Raw genomic sequence first — 21,062 nt, forward strand, 5'->3', positions numbered from 1 at the left:
GAAGCTCTGTATGGAAAGAAATGTAGAACCCCGCTTAACTGGGTTGAAGTGGGTGACCGTGGATATTTTGGACCTGATTTTATCAAAGAGGATCGAGAGCAAGTTAGTATTATTCAAAGCCATTTGAAGACAGCTCAGAGTCGGCAGAAAACTTATACTGACAAGCGAAGAAGGCCTTTGTAGTTTGCAGTTGGGGATCATGTGTATCTCAAGGTATCTCCCATGAGAGAGGTGCATCGGTTTGGTGTCCATGGAAACCTAGCCCCTCGCTATGTGGGTCCTTATAAGGTTTCGGAGCAATGTGGTCCTGTTGCTTATCGCCTCCAACTCCTAGATATTTTGTCAGCAGTCCACAATGTCTTCCATGTTTCTCAGTTGAAGAAATATTTGTGAGTTCCCGATGAAGCGGTGAAAATTGAAGGACTTCCCCTCTAGCCCAACTTGTCTTATATTGAGCATCCCATCAAGATCTTAGATGAGAAAGAAAGAGTGACTAGAAACAAGGTGGTGAAGTTCTATAAAGTTCAGTGGCAAAATCACTCAGAGGACGAAGCAACTTGAGAGCAAGAAAGCTATATCTTGAAGCATTATCCCCATCTTCTTCCTAGTTCATCGAGGTAATTGTTTAAATCAGAATTTATTTCTTATCTCTTTTCCCACACTAGGCACATGAAACCTCGAGACGAGATTTTGTTTACGGGGGGGGGGGAGAGTTGTAACACCCTCGATGTTACACTGCAAATTTTCTACTAAAAACACTTTGTGAGCATCATGATTTTGTGTTAATGCATGTGAGAATGTGCAAAGATAAATTTCTTGGCATGAAAAATGATTAACACAAATGATACATAAAGAGAATTCAATAGTCATGTTATGTCACTTAAGGTTGGAAACCAATTTTTATTAAGCAAAAATGCTATAAAACATATATGTGACACCTTAATAAAGTTTGAAGTACACATTTTGTAGAAGATAGTGCAACTTTTGTTTTAACAAGATAATAACACTAGCTAACATTTCTAATAGCTTGGAAATCAAATTTGAAGCAAATCCAACTCAAGACTTGGTCAATTTCTTAAGTCTGAAAATAGATTGACAAAGCTATGTTTGGTAATTTTTGTAGAGAAATTGGGTTAAGGAGTGGTGTTGTAATATAGCTTGTTTTAGTAGCCTAATATACCCTCTAAGGTATAGCAAAGGTGGTTTGGGGATTGGATCAACGGTTTAGATTTTTCGAATGCTTTAAAATTCGTGCACGTCACTTGTTTCGGTTTCCTGGCCGTGTGGACGCGATCACCAGGCCACGCTGCGCCGACGTCGTGGCGTCGGCGCGCTAGGCCACGCTGGCCGATTGCTGCTGCCGTAGCCTGGCCACGGTGGGCGCGCCACTAGCCGCCAACCGCGAGCCGCCGCGCCCCGCCGCTCTCCTGCGCCTGTCTGCCCATCGTGCTGCGCTGCTGCCACTGCCGTCCCATCGCGCGCTATGTCTGCTTGCTATGTCGTGCCATGCTGCCGCTGCATAGCCAGGTGCTACTGCATGTCACGCCGCTGCTGCCTCGAAGTCGCGTGCACGTGGGGTGCCATCCTTGTTGCCGCCGTCGGCACGCCATTGATGGCGCTGCGGCGCACGGGCCAGGGCCAGTCGTGGGTGCTCGCGCTCATCGTTTGTTCTTGGACGTGAGCCCCTGGTCGCGACACCCGCATCCCGCCAAGGCACGCTAGCCACGCTGCCACTGTTCACCGCCCGCTTCCCCCGCTGCACCTCTGCCCCCGCCACGGTCACATCGCGGCCGCGGTGAGCCAGGGCATAGGCACTTGCCTTCAATTCTGCGTGCCCGTGTATGCGCCTTGACATCTGCGTGCCAACCGTCCCCACCCCGCCTTGAACCACGCCATGACGAACTCCAATTAGGAAGTTCCCCCTCGGCCGTGCCATTAAGGGTGGGACCGGCTGTGGCCGAGGGCAGCCACCCACCGCTCCACCCCTCGCCAATCCATCTGCACCATGTGCTTTGCCTCCACCTCCACTTCACCCTGCACACCTCACTTGCACCTCCACTGCCTCACCAGTACTGCTGACGCGGCCACGCCATCGTGGAGCGCCACCGCACCCCTCCGGTCGCACGTGGCTAGCCCTGCCCGGGTCATCTCCAGCCGAACCATCTCCACGGGTAGGTTCATGGTGAGTCACTGGTGCTCACCCGCTGTTTCTGCCGTTCCTGTAAGCCCGCAGGGTGCCGGTCGTCGTGGAGAGGCTGTTCTACTGCATCCCGGCTCGTCCAACCGCTGCCCGAAGTTGCACGTCGTCCTGTAGGTGAGGATCGGCCTCTTAGGTGTGTCGGAGGGGCTCTCGGTTGGCCGGTGTGGTGGTCTAGTGCCCGTGCCGCCGCACTGGCATGCGTAGGGGTGGCCAGGGACCTGGCCATGGTAAAGGAGATAGGTTGCAGGGTTCTATTTGCATAGCCCCTCTCTCTAGGAATAGTGCTATGGACTACGGGTTGATTTGCCTTTAACGCGGGGGCATTTTTGCATATATGTCGCGCACGCGGGCCTCCCTGTCGTGGGCCACCTCGCAGTGGACCGTGTCCACGCGGGCCGCGCAGTAATGGGCTGCGGGTTAGAATTAGTTTTTCTTTTTCTTAAAGAATTAGAAATAGTTTTATATTTTACATTCTGAGCTAAACTTTGATAATTAATATCAATTCACATAGGTGTCCAAAAATCATGAAATAAATTTTGTTGAGTTCCTAAAAATGTTGTCTATCTGATGGCATGGTTAGATTATATAGGTCTGAGATGATGCTAAGGCTTATTAATTCATTTGAGAATGTTTAGTATTATTTTACAATAGTAATATTTGTAGGAATTTTTGTGGCAAATTGGTAATAGTTTTGTCCATCAAATTTTTACATTAGGTTTATTGTATTATGTGATCACTGTAATTTTTGTAGCCCTAGAATAGGTTGAGAAATAAGGTAGCTAAGTACTCCTTGTTTTAATATATATTAAATCGTTAATAAAAGAAGAAATGCATTTTAGTTGCTAAGTTAATACTTGAATGGTTTCATACCTATTTAGTGGAAATGATGGGTAGCTTAGCATTTTAGTCATTAGAGTTAGCTTAGTAGCATGATAGATATATTCTTATTTTAAGAGTTGCTGTTGCCGTAATACTAAGTGTTGCACCATCATTGCATGTATATAGAGAACGAGTTGGTGGAGTTTGTGACCGTGGGCGAGCAGGAGTACGAGGAGGTGATCGAGGAGTATGAGGAGGAGGTTCTCGTATAGGAGGGTGCCCCGGAGCCACCAGCGACTGACTTTGCTGACACCGCTCCTGCCCAAGGCAAGCCCCGGTGCATAACCCTTATTTTTAATAATCACTGAATATACATATGTGATATGCATTTACGTTACAGGAGTTATATTGAAACTACATGCATATATATACCTACCTATGGGTCCTACTAGCATAGGCCGAATAGCTGCTATGCTTAGGTTCTTTGATAGCGTGAGTAACTATCGTTACTCACAATAGGTGATTATTACTACTACTCTCATAATAAGATAGTGAAAGGAAAATGGAGACCGAGCAGGGATATGGTACGGGTATTGGTGGGTGTAATAGGTTGTGTCCCATGGCCAACGGGGCATAGCTTGGTTGCACTGTTTTCCCTGTCCGTGTCGGTTAAGGACCGTCCATTGCTGTGGATGGTAGTCAGGTCATAGACTTATTATCCTGAGGACATACTTGCTTATGGGAGCCAAAAGACTTGTCATTTTCTTGTCATGGGTTCCGGTTCTTTCCGGATCGACTGATTGGAGGCAGGGATGGTGGAGGTCTAAGCACCGCATTGAGTCCGGGACTCAGGAGCGGGGGCTTGGAGTCCAAGTTTGGACGGGGACCTAGATCCTATGATAGGAGAGTGGTGGGTTGGTCTTGCTTGTACCTGGGGTACAAGTGGGGCATGTGTTTTGAGGTACCCAGCTGGGATACATTGATTTGCGAATCGCCGCATGATGCGGTATGACATGGCTATGATCTAGCACCGTAGTAAGAACAAGAAGATGAAAGGTGATGAATGGATCTGATTGTTCAACTCATGCTTGAAAGTAGAATAGATGCTTACCTAGAAGGGTTAGCTATTGAACCAATCATGACTGCTAATAAAATGCAAACATAAAGATTCACTATTAGTAATGCTTTCTGCTAAAAGAAAACCCAGCAAACCATAAAGCCTATCATATCCTTTGGAGTCGGGAAACTATTCCCACTAGTCGGGTAAGTCTTGCGAGTACATTGTGTACTCAGGGTTTATTTACCCCTATTGTAGGTGCAGCTTGAGGAGTGACTTGTGTGGAGGATTCTTCTAGTGGGCACAGACGGATCCTTGTATCTTATCGCTAGATGTTTATTTCAATTCCGCTGTTTAATTTCCGCACTCTGAACCTTGGTATTGTAATAATTTATTTCTAAGAACTCCTATTGTATAGAATGGACTAAATATTATAAACTCGTTCTCATTATTGGATTCTGGATGTAAAACGTGGATTGTTTCGAGTTCTCCCTTGGGGTGTGCTCGACGGAACGGCCCAATGCAGCTCACTTTCGGGGTGCTTAGTGTCTAGTGAAAGACGAGCGCCTCCGTAAATGTGTTGTTTCGGGCGGTTCTGCCACAGGTGGTATCAGAGCCAATAATGAGATACGAGTTTCATAACTCTTTTAAAAAAACCTAAAATTTGACCAACAAAAGTTTTACGAAAAGTAGGATACGATAAATTATGTATAAGCCCTAGCAATATGGTCTATCTAGGATGGTGGCACTGGTTTTATCTAAGTTGCAAGAAGCGTGAACATTACTAGAAGGATTGTCCAGTGTTCCTGAAGTTCCTTCTGAGGAAAGGTGAGGACATTATTACATTCATAGATGAGTCCTTGTATTTAAGTTATGCAAAATCTACTTGGTGAATTGACTCAGGTGCAACTATACATGTTACAAATTCATTACAGGGATTCTATATGAGAAGGACCCTACAAAGCGGAGAAAGAAGAATTAAAGTAGCAAATGGAGTTGAAGCTGAAGTCGAAGCCATTGGAGATCTCTCTCTAGAATTACATGATGGTTTTGTACTTAGGCTTTCAGATATTGTTTATGTATCCACTTTGCGAAGAAACTTAATTAGTGTGTCACATTTAGACAATGATGGACATGATTGCCATTTTGGTTATGGTAAATGTTAGATTGTGTTTAATAATAAATGTGTTGGTCTTGCCTTCCAACAAGATAAGTTTTATTTGTTATCACTTTCTGAGAATGTGAATGATGTGAACACTGAGAATGAGAATGCCTCTTCGTCTATGAATGCAAGAAATAAGCGAAAGAGAGTTCATGATGTATCATCAAAATTATGGCACTGTCATTTAGGTCATATTTCGAGAGGGAGAATAGAGCGATTGGTTAAGAAATCAATTCTTCCGACATTAGAATTTTCAGATTTAGAACAATGCATTGACTGCATAAAAGGAAAGTATGTTAAGAAAATAAAGAAAGATGTCAAACGAAGCACATGAATTTTAGAAATAATTCAAACAAACATCTGTGGTCCTTTTCCTGTGAAAAGTGTGGATGGTTATGATTTATTTATAACATTCACAGATGATTATTCTTGTTATGTCTATATTTATCCAATTAAGGAAAGAACAGAAGCATTGGATAAATTTTATATATTTAAGGCAGAAGTAGAGAATCAGCACAATTTAAAGATTAAAATAGTAAGATCCGACCATGGGGGGAGTACTACGGTCGACACACCCCATATGGCCAAGTTCTTGGACCTTTTGCAAGGTTCTTACAGGAAAATGGCATAGTTGCCTAGTACTCTACACCGAGCGAACCTCAGTAGAATGGAGAAGCTGAAAGACGCAACCATACCCTAATGGATATGGTGAGAAGTATGATAAGTTACTCTACGCTACCGATAAGTTTATGGATGGAGGCGTTAAAAACCGTCATTCATATTCTTAATCGAGTGCCAAGCAAATCGGTGCCCAAAACACCGTATGAGTTCTAGACAAGAAGAGAACCCTTACTTAACTATTTATGTGTATGGGGTTGTCTAGCTGAGGCTAAAGTTTTTAACCCAAACATAGGGAAGCTAGACTCTAAGACAGTCAGTTGCTATTTTATTGGCTATCCAGAAAAGTCAAAAGGTTATCGCTTCTATTGTCCTGACAGACATACGAAGTTTATAGAAACAAGACATGTTGTGTTCATGGAGGAAGAGATGATCAGGGGAGTAGAGTAGCGCGAGAAATTAACCTAGAGGAGAAGCGGGTACATGTGCCTACTCCGATGGTTCAGGAACCATTCTTCACGCTACCTGTTGTTGCTGCACCAACAGTATCAAACACTGTAGTGACAGCACCTATTGTTAGTTCTCCTATGATAATAATGAATAAACATGAGGAACCTATCCCTCAGGACCCCATAGAACCCATTGTCACACAAGAGGAAGAGCAACAACAGCCTCATATAGAACAAGCGTCAACTAGCGAGGGCCCTAGAAGGTCTCAAAGAGTCGAGAAACTAGCTATTCCCGATGACTTCAAAGTATATGAATGTGAAGAATTTCAAATGGAGGGTGATCCCACCTCATTTGAAGAAGCCATGAGAAGCGCTCACTCATCCAAGTGGCTTGAAGCCATGCAAGATGAAATGAAATCAATGAGTACCAACAGCGTTTGGGACTTAAAACCAATTCCTAAAGAAGCCAAGACAGTATGTTGTAAATGGGTCTACAAAACCAAATATGACTCCAAAGGGAATATAGAAAGATTTAAAGCGCGACTTGTGGCGAAAGGCTTAACGCAAAGAGAAGGCATAGATTATAATGGGACATTTTTCTCCAGTCTCGTATAAGGATTCTTTTAGAATTATAATGGCGCTTGTAGCACATTACGATTTAGAATTACATCAGATGAATGTAAAGACGGCGTTCCTCAATGGGGATTTGGAGGAAAATGTTTACATGGCACAACCAAAAGGTTTTGTTGCGAAAGGAAAAGAACATATGGGATGCCGCCTGAAGAAATCCATTTACGGATTAAAACAAGCTTCAAGGCAATGGTATTTGAAGTTTGATAGTACAACAAGAAATTTTGGGTTTAAAAAAATGTAGAGGACAATTGAGTTTATTCAAAGTTCAAGAATGGGAAATACATTTTCCTAATCCTGTATGTGGATGACATCTTACTTGCTAGTAGTGATGTCAATCTACTACTGGAGATGAAGAAGTTCTTGTCCTCGAATTTTGATATGAAGGATCTCGGTGAAGCTTTGTTCGTTCTAGGAATAGAGATTCACCGAGATAGAACAAAGGGGGTTTTAGGTTTATCACAAAAGGCATATTTAGAAAAGGTTCTAAAGAAATACAGTATGCAAAATTGTAAGCCTTCACCTGCTCCCATAGTCAAGGGCGATAGATTTGGGGAATTTCAATGCCCCAGGAACCAATATGAGATCGATCAAATGAAAGCAGTTCCATATGCTTCAGCTGTCGGAAGTTTACAGTATGCTCAAGTGTGTACATGCCTTGACTTAGCGTTTGTTACCGGGTTACTTGGCAGATACCAGAGTAATCCAGGAATAGAACACTAGAGACTGGTAAAGAAAGTTTTGCATTATTTGCAAGGCACGAAAGGCCTCATGTTAACGTATAGAAAATCTGATTCCCTACACATAGAGGGGTATTTAGATTCAGATTATGCGGGAGATGATAGAAAGTCCACGTCAGGATATATATTTACTCTCGCAGGAGGAGCTATATCGTGGAAAAGCTCAAAGCAAACCGTCACTACATCATCTACGATGTATGCCAAGTTTGTAGCATGTTATGAGGCCATGGGGCAGGTGAATTGGCTAAAGAAATTCATACCCGGGTTGAAAGTAGTAGACGACATACATAAGTCACTCAAGTTGTACTGCGATAATAATCCAGCATTATGTTATGCTCACAACAATAAGTCAAATGGTGCTGCCAAACACATTGACATAAAGTATTATGTTGTGAAAGATAAAGTCCGGGATCATATAATTAGTCTTGAGCATATAAGTACAGAAAAGATGCTCGCGGATCCGCTTACCAAAGGCTTACCGCCCAACGTGTTCAGATAACACTTAGCCAGCATGGGTTTACGGGAAAGACTATGATTCCTAGAAAATAAGGGCCTAGTTAAGAATCTATTTCAAAACAGAGAGGTGCATTGTAGCTGTTAATCTAATGGCACTAGCCGTGACGATGAGGCATGCTCTATGCACTAATCTGTGATGGAATAAGAACAAGGATAAAGTTAAGTCTAAGAAATGAGATGAGATCAAGGGGGAGATTGTTAGTGTTGATCTCCTCTAGTCCGGCCCAGGCCTTGACCTCGCGCCCTGATCGGGGGCGCCCAACCCTATATGGTTGGTGGGCCCCCGTCACACTACGCTATATATAGAGGTCGGGGCCGGCGGCTCTTTTCACGAGGTTGAACCGAGCTACAGTCGCCCATCGAAAAACCCTAGCCCGATCGAGACAGGGAGCGCAGCCAGTGACGGGAAGCCGCCTCCGTCTTCACTGCCGGGACCCGACGCCGCCCCTATACCGCACCACTTCACTGCTACATCGCCACCGCCTTCATTGACTCGGACCGCACCACCGCCATCGCCATGGACGGCTCCAGTAGTTCCTCCAAACCCTCTGATGGTCGGTAACCTATCACCCCTCTCTCCCTCTTCTCTCTATCTTCTAGGTTTATATGAACTAGGACTTATTTATCACGAATGTAAGGTCTTTTACCCACTGATCTACACCTAGATGTATCCTAGGGTTTTAACAAGGTAGTGGCAGTAGGGTGTGACATCTCTGGCAGAGTATTGGCCCAAAGTGGGACATGCACTGGTTCACGCGGATCTCAATATAGTCGATATGTTATGTTCTCTATATGTAAATTATCTGAGGTACACTAGCATTAACTACGTCTCATATTCAATAAAGAAAACTACCTCTGTTTGCTTTTACTCATCCCAAATTCCCAGTTAAGTTGAATGGATTTTGTGTTGGTTGAATTTGCAGTGGAAGATAATACAAAATTACTATACATTTTAAAGTATTTATAGATTGTTGAAAAAATAGTAGCATTTACAATTTGCATAAAACGATCAACTGTGGCAATTTTAACATAAAGGTGGGAGTAACTCTGATTCTTTATCATTTCAATAAAGCCTGCCACTTTTTTTTGTAGACTATGCAGGGCGGTGCACTTTTTGATTTTTATGGGAACTTTTTTGGCATGAACCTCTTCTGGGATATGGAAAGACCAATTTTCTTGCCAAGGAGTATAATTCTCGAACGTTTGGGGCATTTTCATACATCCTTGAAAAAGAGTGTATTTCTAAACTTGGTGAAGCAAGTCAGGTATGCAAATATATTTTCATTTTGTTTATCTATGTAGTTGCAGCTTCTAATGTTTACCCTTAATAACAACTTGATGGTTTGGTATGTCTACTCTCTAGTGAAAGATGTTTTCAAATGGGATAGCTGTCTTATCGCAGGTGTCACAGTTGCTCTGTACTGTAGGCTTGCAGTGTAGCAACATTCCTGTGTATGAAATATTGAAGCCAATATATTTTTCTACCTCAAAAGATGTTAGAACTTTTTATGTTGAGACTAACTAGTTGGGGATATGGTATCTCTTGACTAAGATTTTGTATACATTTGCTTAGTTCTTTCTTGTTTTATTGCATTATCTGCTCCTGTTGATCCCTTTTGGGTTAGTACTCATATTGATCTTCATCTACAGGGATAAAAAAAGACAACGAAGACGCATGTGTGAAACTTTTCCCCCCTGGAGGTGAGTACACAACCGCTCGACATTGGTTATCAGATGTTTCTTTTTTTAATTATGATACAATACTATTTGTAAGGTCCTTTAGTGGTGCAAATAAAGCTTTTTCATCTATACTTCTATTTACCTAGTATAGTCCTCTATAGTTGTATTGTAATGTTAGAGCCAATCCGCTTACCTTACTATTGCACTAGCATTGCCTATGCGTTGTGATCACAAATAAGTATACCTCAGGTTCTGATTTTATAATGTAAATTTCCTCTGATTTCATATATTAGTGTGCCTATAAAAATCAACCGACTATGTACATATGCAGATAATTCAATACTGTAGTAAATAAAATGCTACATGCACATCTCAACGTAAATCTCAACTCCTGTAGGAGACTGAGTTGGTGATGATGGGGTGTCTGCCATCACCACCACTCTACCCCTATATGTCACCACCATATTTACCCATCATCCTGCCACTTATATATTACAAATCAGTTTCACCCTCACCCCAATCTCCTAGAACGACGTCATGGAACCAAGGTTCACTATATACACAAATGTACTCCTTCGATTTTGTATTGCTGTTGCAACACACGGGCAGTTTTTGCTAGTCCATCTAGAAAAGATCTGGATTGAGGGTGCATACAGCACATCATGATCATCACTGGCTCCTTGAAGGATAGAGATGTTCATGGATTTGTTCAAACACAATCACTTATAATATGAGTAGTCACACAAGATGCAATCATATTATAATTTTACAATATTATTTGCAGAAATTAAGTGATTGTTGCATATTGTACATAGAATTAGCATGTCATTAGACAAGCAGAATTTGGGTTGACCTTTTGGGTTACCCTAGTCCATCAATGGATATAGTCAATCACAATGCCTACTGATTTATCATGCATTGAGCCTTTTTATAGCTCTTCTGTGCCACTAACTATTATACAATGTCTCGACAACCAGGTAGCATTAAGATTTTTGGTGACACATATCCTAATGGTGTCTGGGGTGAACTCAAGGAAGGAGTTGCTTCTCACATATATGGAAATCTTGTTGCACTTGCTTCGTTCAATGGTTATTTTACTGTAATGTGCTGTATACTATTTCACATTTGTATTTAGTCATCACTAGCTATTAGTGACAATTATGTTGCCCAGGTGAATCAAAATTATTTGCATGCACGGGATTTTTCATTGACTATGCTGATAAATGCCCGGCTATCCTGACATCAGCAAGCTTGGTTAGGAATCTTGATGGCACAATTATTGAGGGCTTAAGGGTTGGTGCTCTAATTATATTGTGCGATTCTTGTTCTTTCAAGACACTGCTTAAGTCACATGGTATTGTTTGCAGATTGTGGTGTTGCTTCCAAACAATGAACGTTGTGAAGGGAAATTGGAACATTATAGTTTACATTACAATGTTGCTCTTGCCAGCGTCAAGAATTATAATGTTGATTGTCCTGCGCTGAAACATCAGACGATGTATTATTCTACCAAGGTAGTAGCTGTGGGCCGTCGCTTTGAACCAGATTTAGTTATGGCTGCAAGTGGAATATGTACCAGGTGGTCAGGCAAACTGGATTGCAATGATCTTCGTTACACTACATGTACAATCACTAAGGTAGCACCATTGATTTTCTTTTTTTAATTGCCGCATGAATATGATATACTTAGCCTTGTTTACTTGGCATCACAACTGACAACAACCTCTCCATTTTAATTAACCTGGTTAGGCTGGGATTGGAGGGCCCCTTGTTGATGTCAACGGCAATTTTGTGGGCATGAACTACTATGATAGGAACATGGGAACTCCGTTCCTGCGGTTTGATCTTCTCTGCGGAATTCTGAACTATTTTAAGATAGGACAGTAATTGTGGATTTCTCTTTCGGGTGTTGAAGTTTTTGTTAGTGCTGCTAACAGGTTTTGTGTTGCACTTGACTGAGATTTGTTGGAACATTTCAATAATCAAGTTGGAGGAGGTTCAGTCAACATAATTTTTATTGAATCCAATCTTTTGTGTTTGACAGAACAAATTATGAGAAGATATTACCTAATTCACGATTACTTGGTCGAGTGGCCCATATTGTTAAAGATGGCGAGAAACAACCACCAAACTGGTAATGTTGATACATGTCGTTACAATGAAATTACCACCTTTGTAAATATATATGCTGATCACACTAGGATGTTGGGAAATCGTGGAATGACAGCTGGATGGGGGCTGGAGAAAGTGAAGATATGGATACACTGCCGGAAACCCTTAGTTTGCCGAGTGCAAGAATCTTTGCCGACTGCATCCTATCGGACACTCGGCAAAGAAGCTATTTGCCGAGTGCTGCTACAAAAACACTCGGCAAAATAATTGCACTCGGTAAAAGAGCCAAAAAAACACTCGGCAAAGACTGGCACTCGGCAACCCAGAAAAAAAACACTCGGCAAAGCTAGGCACTCGGCAAAGAAATATGTTTGTCGAGCGTAATTATTTGGTACTCGGCAAAGAAATATATTTGCCGAGTGTAATTATTTAGCACTCGGCAAAATTATTTCACTTTTTTCTCTTCTGACCTTAAAACTTTTTCTACTCTTTACATAGAACATGTGGTATTCCATGTTAAAATTTAGTATATTTCTAGATCTGTTTGCTATATTTAATTAATTAATTACATTTTTAGGAATTTTTTTTGTATAAGTCAAATTTGAACGGCAAGTGATTCAAATAATAGAATAAAATGAGTACAAAAATGATATTCATATTATTGAGTCCAGTGTGAGGCCTTACCTGGGAAATGAAAAGAAATTTCGAACATCTTGTTCAGAAAACACGACCATGAATGTGTGGCCAAATGATTTTTAAATTCTAAAAAAGCAAACGAAGTCTAAAAATCATGAGATTTGTCATGATATGATGATATCGTACGTGGAGGCTGTGGTAAAAAATTGAGAAGGTTTCGCACAATTTGTCACGTACGATGTTTACAAACCGAAGCATCTCAGAAGAAGAATCGTAGCGTTGAGAATGATTTGGTAAGATTTGGAGTCAAAGTGACGCTCGAATTGGGATTTGACTTTAAAACTTTTTGTATAGCCAATAAAGAACATAGATGGTTTCATGTGAAATTTTAGAAATTTTTTAGATCCGTTTGATAATTTTAATTTATTAAGTACAATTATAGAATTTTAATTGATATAAATTAATTTTGAACCGTAACTGCATAAAATAATGGAGTAATATTTATAGAAAAATCATATATATATATATATATTGTTGAGTCAATTTGATAAGGTATTTTCAAAGTACATCGAAAAGAAGGCAGACAAGGTATGGAAAAAAAAGAAATGGAAAAAAAAGTTTAACAGGTGCCGTGATCTGACACTCGCCGAACTTAACTTTACCGAGCGTGCTAGATTGGACACTCAGCGAACTGGACGCCTTGTAAAAGTCAACCCTCCCTCTCCCGTCCCTTATCCAAAACACACGGCCTCCTCAACTTCCATTTTCCCGTGACCATGATGAGGCTGCGCGCTAGGGCCGGCGGCGCGGTGCGCCGGTGCTTGGAGTGCGGGCCGGCGCTTCGAGCAGCGCGACACGGCGGGCCGGCGACACGGCGGATCTGCGACGCGGGGCGGGGCAGCGGGCAGGCGGCGCGGCACGGCTGGCGGCGGCAGGCCAGGGACGCGGCAGACCTGCGGCACGGGGTAGCGGGCGGCGCGGCAGGCCAGTGACACAGCCGACCACCGGCGCGCCGTCAAGCAGGTGCAGCGCGTATCCGTCTTCATCTCTCCCTCACGATCTCCCGTATCCGTCTTCATCTCTCCCTCACGAATCCTCGAATCCTGCTGCCTTCCTTTGCTGCCTCTAATTCTTTCCTTCCATCCCCGCTACCCTATGCTGTTAGCAATTGGTATCAGAGACACTCGATCCGTGGGCGATTTTGTTCTGCAATCCTACACTCCATCGATCGACTCGGCAAACGGATTGGGTTGGGGTGATCTCGATTTCAATCTGATCCGACTGAAGTTGTGTACCCTGCCTGTAATTCCCGTTCTCGCTGGTTGATTTCTGCTGGGTTCTGTGATTCTGGAGCTCCCTGCCATCCCTCACAACCGTGCAAGACTGCGGTAACCATATTGTTGCCTCGTAAGGTATGTAATTATGTATGAATAATGGCTGACATAACGAACGATGATGAACTTATTATTCTACGCTTATCCCATTGGCCAAATAAAAAAAAATCAGCCGGCACCCCTTCACAATGCAAGTTGCTAATTAAGTTCGTGAACGAATAATTTTATCTCTTGTTGATAGGTATAAGAAGAAGTACAACACACAGTAGGCTGGATGTCCTCCTCGCAGTCGATTGTCAACTATTCCCTCCATCTCCCTCATCAGTCGATTGTCAACTATTCCCTCCATCTCCCTCATCAGTCCCTCTCCGTGGATTAGCTACACGACAACCATTATATTACGGAAACCACAGAGGTGGATTTAATCTCCTCTTATTATCGCATTGACCAAATAAAAATTTAAGTCCAAGCCCCTTCACAAGTTGCAAAGCCTTGTGAATTAATCTGTAGCACATTGAAGTAGTACTTATCATTTATTTTATCTTCTTCATATGCAAGAAGAAGTACAACAATAGGCTGGATGCGCCACAGTCCATGTCAACAAATCCTCCCTAAGTCCCTCTCGTGGAGTACGAGCAGAATGTACGGTACAATGTCATATAGATACCTAAACTCTAAAACTGTATTTTTTTTAGTTTTCCAAACTTAACATAGGTGTCATGCGGGTCTAAAACTCTTTAGGCCCCGTTCGGTTCCCTGAATCACCCCAAGAACAATTCCTGTCCGGAATCGTTAGTTTATTTATATAAGATTTCATTAGCCGAAATGAATCTTGGCGTCATACTTCCCTAAACGTACGAGCTCTAAATGTAATTTTTAAATCTGAACTTATCATTGACCGTTATCTAGGTCTAAATGAGCTCCAATATGCTCTGCACCTTGACGCCTATACCATGATGAACCCCCAGTGGTTCACTGGTAGATTCCAGGTGAGGAAAGGGTCCACATGCATGTTGGGCACTCCATCTCCGTGCTTGCGCATATCTGTCCCGGGCCTGATCATGTATATTTCATATAATCTAATAAATCCATTTTTCGTAGAAATAAGGCGCCTATATATGTCAATAGAAACAAAGAGAGAATGAGCCTTTATTAGAAGAAGACAACCAATGCAAGTGTCGTTGCAACTGGGGCAATCTCGGCTGCATAATCCAGTTTTTTTTATAGGACTGCATAATCCAGTTAATTAATAAGTGTAAGGTTGTTAAACTGCTTAGCTTCTTGTGGCTAGAAAGAAAGTCAAGTCAACGGCGCAGCGACAGGTCAGTTGGGTGGCATGTCATGTCCCTATCTAGGATTAATGACAGCAACTTTCTTTGAACCTTGCCAAACACGCGTAGTTTCGTTTTCGTTTGAGATTACAGTACTAGATGGCAGTGACGCCTTCACCGTGTCAGAACAGTCTCACGCGGTGCATGAATGGTCTCTGAACTTGTCAAGTAATGTTATTTAGGTTCACAAACTTTGAAAAGATATTTATTATGTCTCCAACTTGTTATTAAATAGTACAGTGCAGTGATCGGTATGGTCCAGAAATGAACCAGCGGAACAACATTTAACAAGTTCATGACCCAAAATGCATTTCAAACAAGCTTATGGATCTAGAAGTGCACTTTCAATTTTCAGAATTCGTAAACCGGTGTCACCTCTTAATAAATTAAGAGGCCGCTTTGTTTAGAATCATCATCGTTGTGTCAGTGGGAGTGATCCATCAGCAGGCCGCGCGACCTGGCCGGTTGTCGATGGAGAGAGTTTTAATTAATTGTTTTATTTATTAGATAATAAACAAGTTGATGTCTCCTTCACCCGGTTATCACGCGGTGCCATCGTCAACAAGATATATAGAGGCTTACTGGGTGTATAGGAGTCTGTGTTAGGACTAGGAGTCATGTAGCCTGCCTACCTATCAGTGATCGGTTGCGATGTGGGACGGGCTGCAGAACGCGGCGACCGTGGAGCAGGCCGTCGGCCTCGACGTCGGCGGGCTCATCTCCATGATCGGGCAGGCGGCGCAGGCGGCTCGGCAAAACACCAAGGACTGCGAGCACCTAGCGTGCCGCGTCAGCATGCTCGCCGAGCTTGTTCCCTGTCTGCAGGACCCGGAGGCCAGGCGGGTGCTGGCCGGGCTGGACGGGACGCTCTTGGAGGCGCACAGCCACGTCATGTCCTGCCAGAGGAAGGGGTTCGCGTCCCAGCTGTTCTCGGCGTCTAGGGACATCGACCGCAAGATCGACACCTACCTCTCGATCATCCCTGTCATCAGCTACATCGGCATAGCACGCCGCCTCGATGGAAATCCCAGCTCCCGTTCTCAATCCCTGCTGGTACGTGTTCATCTATCCGTCGTCAAGTCTAGAAATCACACGTGGAAGGGGTGGGCAATTAGCTAGAGCAGCAGCCAGCAGGTGCTGTAGCGCTGATTGCAAAAGAGGGTAAATTGTCCACTTTAAGATTAGGTCCGTTTGGTATCCCAAAACTGCTTAACTCTCTCTTTCTGTGCCGTCGGGAAATGTAATCTTGTCTTGGATCCCTACTAGGATGTGTCGGGCAGAGCTGAGGATGGGGAGTTCACGCTGGCCGAGATCGTAGTGGCCACCAACAACTTCGCCGTCATGCTCAGCGACGACGCTGACTCTGGCACCAAGGTGTACAAGGGCAAGCTCTACAACGGGCCTGAGGTGGCCGCTCAAGCGCCTAAACCGCGAGCGGCGAGGCACGGAGGACGCCTTCTTCAAGGAGCAGCACATCCTGTCGCCGCTCCGCCACGACCACATCGTCCGCCTCTTGGGCACTTGTGCCGACGACGGCGAGCGCATGCTAGTCACCCAGTACATGCCAAACGGCTCGCTCTACGACCATCTGCATGGCCGCAGTCAACTGTCATCATCGTCGCCTATGACTGCGTCGTGGAAGACGCGCGTGCAGGTGCTACTAGGCGCGGCGCGCGCTGTCAAGCACCTGCACCGCCACGCCATGCCACTCATCATCCACGGCAACATCGCCTCCTCCAACATCCTCCTGGACGCCGCTTGGGAGCCATGCCTGTCCGGCTTCGGCACATCGGTGCGGCGGGCGGCGGGCGTGACGTCACAGGCCGTGGAGGTCGCCGGCGCCGCGTCGTGTGGTGGGTACGCAGACCCGGAGTACTACAGCACGGGCCACATCAAGCCAGCCAGCGATGTTTACGGCCTGGGCATGGTGATGCTTGAGGTCCTGACAGAGCAGCCCCCCGTGGTGAGTGTCTGGGACGAGGCGAAGCAGGATGTAGTAGCCATGACCATGGTGTCGTTCGCGCTACCGACCATCCAGGCCGGTAGGCTGGGGGACATGCTCGACAGACGTCCGGCGTCGCAGCCGACAACGTGGCAGCAGATCCAACCGCTGCAGCTGGTGGCCAACACAGCGGCTCGCTGTCTGTGCCTGCATATGGGGATAACCGCCCTGCCAGACGTCGTCGCCAACCTCGAGCAAGCGCTCCACCTCCTATGAATGAAAACATACATGGGCATTTTAAATTGTACAGTAAGCTTGTTTATTCTGTTGTATGTGGAACATTGTTTGTTCAAACGTTGTGTTCCTGTGCAGTTGTGCTTCTTGAAGAGTATTAGTTAGCTAAACTCAGTTAGATTCATTAGACAGAGTACTGAATATATTCAGTGAGAAACTGATAACAGAAAAGTAAACTAGTGACGGGAAAAGAAGCGTCTCTATAAATTTACGTCTACGATGTGGCAACATGAGTGATGGGTTATTCACCATCTCTTATATATGCATAATAGTGATGGTTACCGAGAAAACCCCGTCTCAATATACACACAATAGAGGCGGTTACTAGGAAAAACCGTCTCTGATATACCTAATACAGACGGTAGCAAACCGTCTCCGATATGTTCACAGTAGCGACGATTATCTATCTATACTATAAAGGAGCAAAAGAATTAGAAATTAAGTGTCTCCATAAATTTAAAGCTTCCTACCCACTTTAGATCTCATCCCTTAGATTTTATATCTAAAGCTTACAATTAGTTGACAGGTGGACCCAGAAGAGAAAGACCGCAGAAAGATATGAAACATGCGTCTTTCCCATTGTGGAGGACTCGTCGTTCGCGTTTTTTTCAACGGCAACTTTGCTACCCGCCTGCAAAATTAAGTTCCTTTCTTCTTATCCTTTCCCAGCGCCGCCAATCATCCTCCCACCACCAGCCTGCCCTCGCCTCACCTCCCTTCCCCCCCCCCCCACACCCACCAACCCCCCCCCCCCCCCCCCCCCCCCCCCCCCTCTAAGTGCATTAACCCCCAAGTGCTTGTCAGATACTTGAATCCCCAAGTAAGTCATAGGCAAGCTCCTAATCTTACAGTTTAGCATGTTTGCAACTCTATCTTTCTCCCTATCAGACAGGCATGAAGTAAACACCTCAGATTTATGGAAGTTGATTTTGAGACCTGTCATCCGCTCAACACAATACAAGAAGAACTTGAAGTTCATAATTGTCTTATCATCATAATCCATAAATAGGATGTATCATCAGCATATTGCAACTGGGTTAAACCACCATCCACTAAGTGAGGAACCAACCCCTTAACGTGACCTTTTTTTCTTAGCCTTGTTCAGGATATTGGCCAAACTATCACCCACCAAGTTAAAAAGAAGAGGGGACAGGGGGTCACCCTGCCTCAAACCCCTATGTGTCTTGAAATATACACCATCCGCCCCATTTATATTGATGCAAACTCTACCTCCCTTAACAGTCCCCATTATCCAATTCACTAAATGATCTTCAAAAGCTTTCCTTCTTGACACCTCTTCCACAAAGTCCCATTTAACACTGTCATAAGCGTTTTCAAAGTCAATTTTCATAATCACCCCCCTTTTTGTTTCCTTCTTTTCATCTCATTCAAAGTTTCATGCAGGATCACCACCACATCCAGATATATCTACCTTAATTTGATAAAAAGAGGTTTGACCCTTATATCTACTAATTTATCTACCACACTTTCCCCAGTCTGTTCATAAGCAAATTTGTAAAAATCTAGAAACTGACACTACTACAGGAAACTTAACCGAGGCGGGCGAAATGGCTTAACCGAGGCGGGCAAGCCAACCCCCTCGGTGCAAAGGTCACGGTTAATCGTGGCCTTAACCGAGGTGGTTGTCCAACCGCCTCGGTTAATTGATTAACCGAGGCGGGCGTCCTAAGCTAACCGCCTCGGTTAATACATATTAACCGAGTCTGTTGTTGTAAATCGCCCGCCTCGGTTAAGATTTTAATCGAGGCGTTTGAGTAAAGACGACTGCCACGGTTAAGATTTTAACCGAGGTGGTTTTTATTACTCGCCCGCCTCGGTTAATGATTTCTAGATTTAAAAAATGCTTTTTCAAATTAGAATTTAAATTAGAATTTAAAATTTCACTAATGAAAACACAAATAAAGCAGAAAATTCATGACAAACATATATTACATTCATTCTCGTTCCACGAACTACATTAAATTATTACATTAGTGTAGTCTTCATCATTGTTTCATCACAAACACAAATCATTCGTACATCAGCAACTAAGGTCATTCGCATACATATCATTTTTTGGTGGAAAAGAGGTCCGGCAGAATATAATCCGACATTCGTAACTTCGTGCTCTAGTTTCTGATCGTATCGAACTTCGGATCTTGTGTAACTTGCTTTCCCAGTTGAAGAATGTATTCCCTTCATGCGCGCTCTCTGTGACAAACTTACACATGTCTGCCACTATTTGTCTGAATTCTTGGTCGACCTTCTCCCTTTGCCACCATCCTTGTGCTTTCTTGAGCTGCCGCTAGCTGCTACTAAATTTGTTGCACGTCCTTAGGTACTCGCAAACATAGAATCCACATAGAACTGAGCCATAGGGTTATTTAGCGCACTGCACGGTGTACAATACACAATCATTAGAGCATATATAATAAGCAATCAGTAGGAGTAGTAGAACTAGTAGTATTGAGTAGAGTAGAGTAGTAGTACTAGTAGAAGTAGTAGCGGTAGTAGGAGTGCTAGAGTAGAGTAGTAGGTGTAGTATTAGGGGAAGAGCAGTAGTAGTAGTATAGTAGTATTAGTATTGGTACTTACCAGGAAATCACGCCTGAGTTTTAGTTTCGTACCATACTTGATCTTCTTCTTCTCAGATCTTCGATCATAGCAGTCGGGATCTTGCACATACTTCTTATAAGCGCTATATGAAAAACCACTAGTGTCAACGATATTTTCAACAAGTATGTTAACTGTAAATGAATAAGTTCTGTCACATACTATCTCAAACAGCTTTCAAATTGCTTGTACTCTGCTTTGTTTGTATCCCGCAAAGAGTCAAATATATAGGCCCTTCCGTCCAGAGGATAGATTATAAATGCAATCCAGTGGCCCATGATGCCCTGGCTGCACCATTCGCACAATACAGATTACAAATGTTCAAACATGAGATGTCATGATCTCAGTATTTCTTTTGGACTTACCTGAACTGGTGGGCGGCCATGATGCACCTATTTTCCTGGACCTTCTTCATGGCCTCATAGATGTACATTCCCGCCTGATACTTATATTCATTACCAGATCTTCCCTGTATTTCTTTCTCTCCTCCTGGTTCAAGTTCACCAGCTTTTTATGAGTGTCTGGTATATCGTAACCCGCGATGGTTCTCTCTGTAATAAGCATCAGAGAGAGATAGATAATATCCTTGTCCAATTCCTTGCTTACATAGGCTTGCATCCTACAAGGAAAAGTCATCATGGCATTATTAGTTTGTTCCTAAAGTACCTACAGCGATACAGTAGTGTCAAAGTCATAAGGACAAATAACATGACTTGAGTGACGTCAAGGTCCTTTTGCCGCAGTAGTCTATGCATGTCATGGAAATCTACGATGACTTGACCATCCATGGGCATGTGGAAGTACTCCGTCGGAATGTTGATGATGAAGTTTTGTAGGCACACTTTTGCTGCTTCCATGTACCACAGATGGAACCTCCTTACCTAACACTTCTCTTCAAGGAGGTCGCCCAAGGTCAACATGAACTTCCC

The 21,062-nt window shown here is 43.6% G+C and overlaps 2 long non-coding RNA genes and 1 pseudogene across 2 annotated transcripts; all 3 read left to right on the top strand.

Moving 5' to 3' along the window:
• The first annotated feature begins 8,876 nt into the window (after nucleotides 1-8,876).
• LOC136509327 (uncharacterized) lies at nucleotides 8,877-9,460 on the top strand. The gene is made up of 2 exons (XR_010772308.1): nucleotides 8,877-8,999; nucleotides 9,284-9,460. It is a non-coding gene; the product is annotated as an uncharacterized lncRNA (long non-coding RNA).
• Nucleotides 9,461-10,834: 1,374 nt separating this feature from the next.
• LOC136509326 (uncharacterized) lies at nucleotides 10,835-11,371 on the top strand. Its single transcript, XR_010772307.1, has 3 exons — nucleotides 10,835-10,959; nucleotides 11,043-11,164; nucleotides 11,239-11,371. It is a non-coding gene; the product is annotated as an uncharacterized lncRNA (long non-coding RNA).
• Nucleotides 11,372-13,327: 1,956 nt separating this feature from the next.
• On the top strand, nucleotides 13,328-17,803 carry LOC136508275 (putative serine/threonine-protein kinase-like protein CCR3; annotated as a pseudogene).
• Nucleotides 17,804-21,062: the final 3,259 nt, after the last annotated feature.

Source organism: Miscanthus floridulus, chromosome 15 (assembly GCF_019320115.1).
Source record: "Miscanthus floridulus cultivar M001 chromosome 15, ASM1932011v1, whole genome shotgun sequence".
Classification (NCBI taxonomy): domain Eukaryota; kingdom Viridiplantae; phylum Streptophyta; class Magnoliopsida; order Poales; family Poaceae; genus Miscanthus; species Miscanthus floridulus.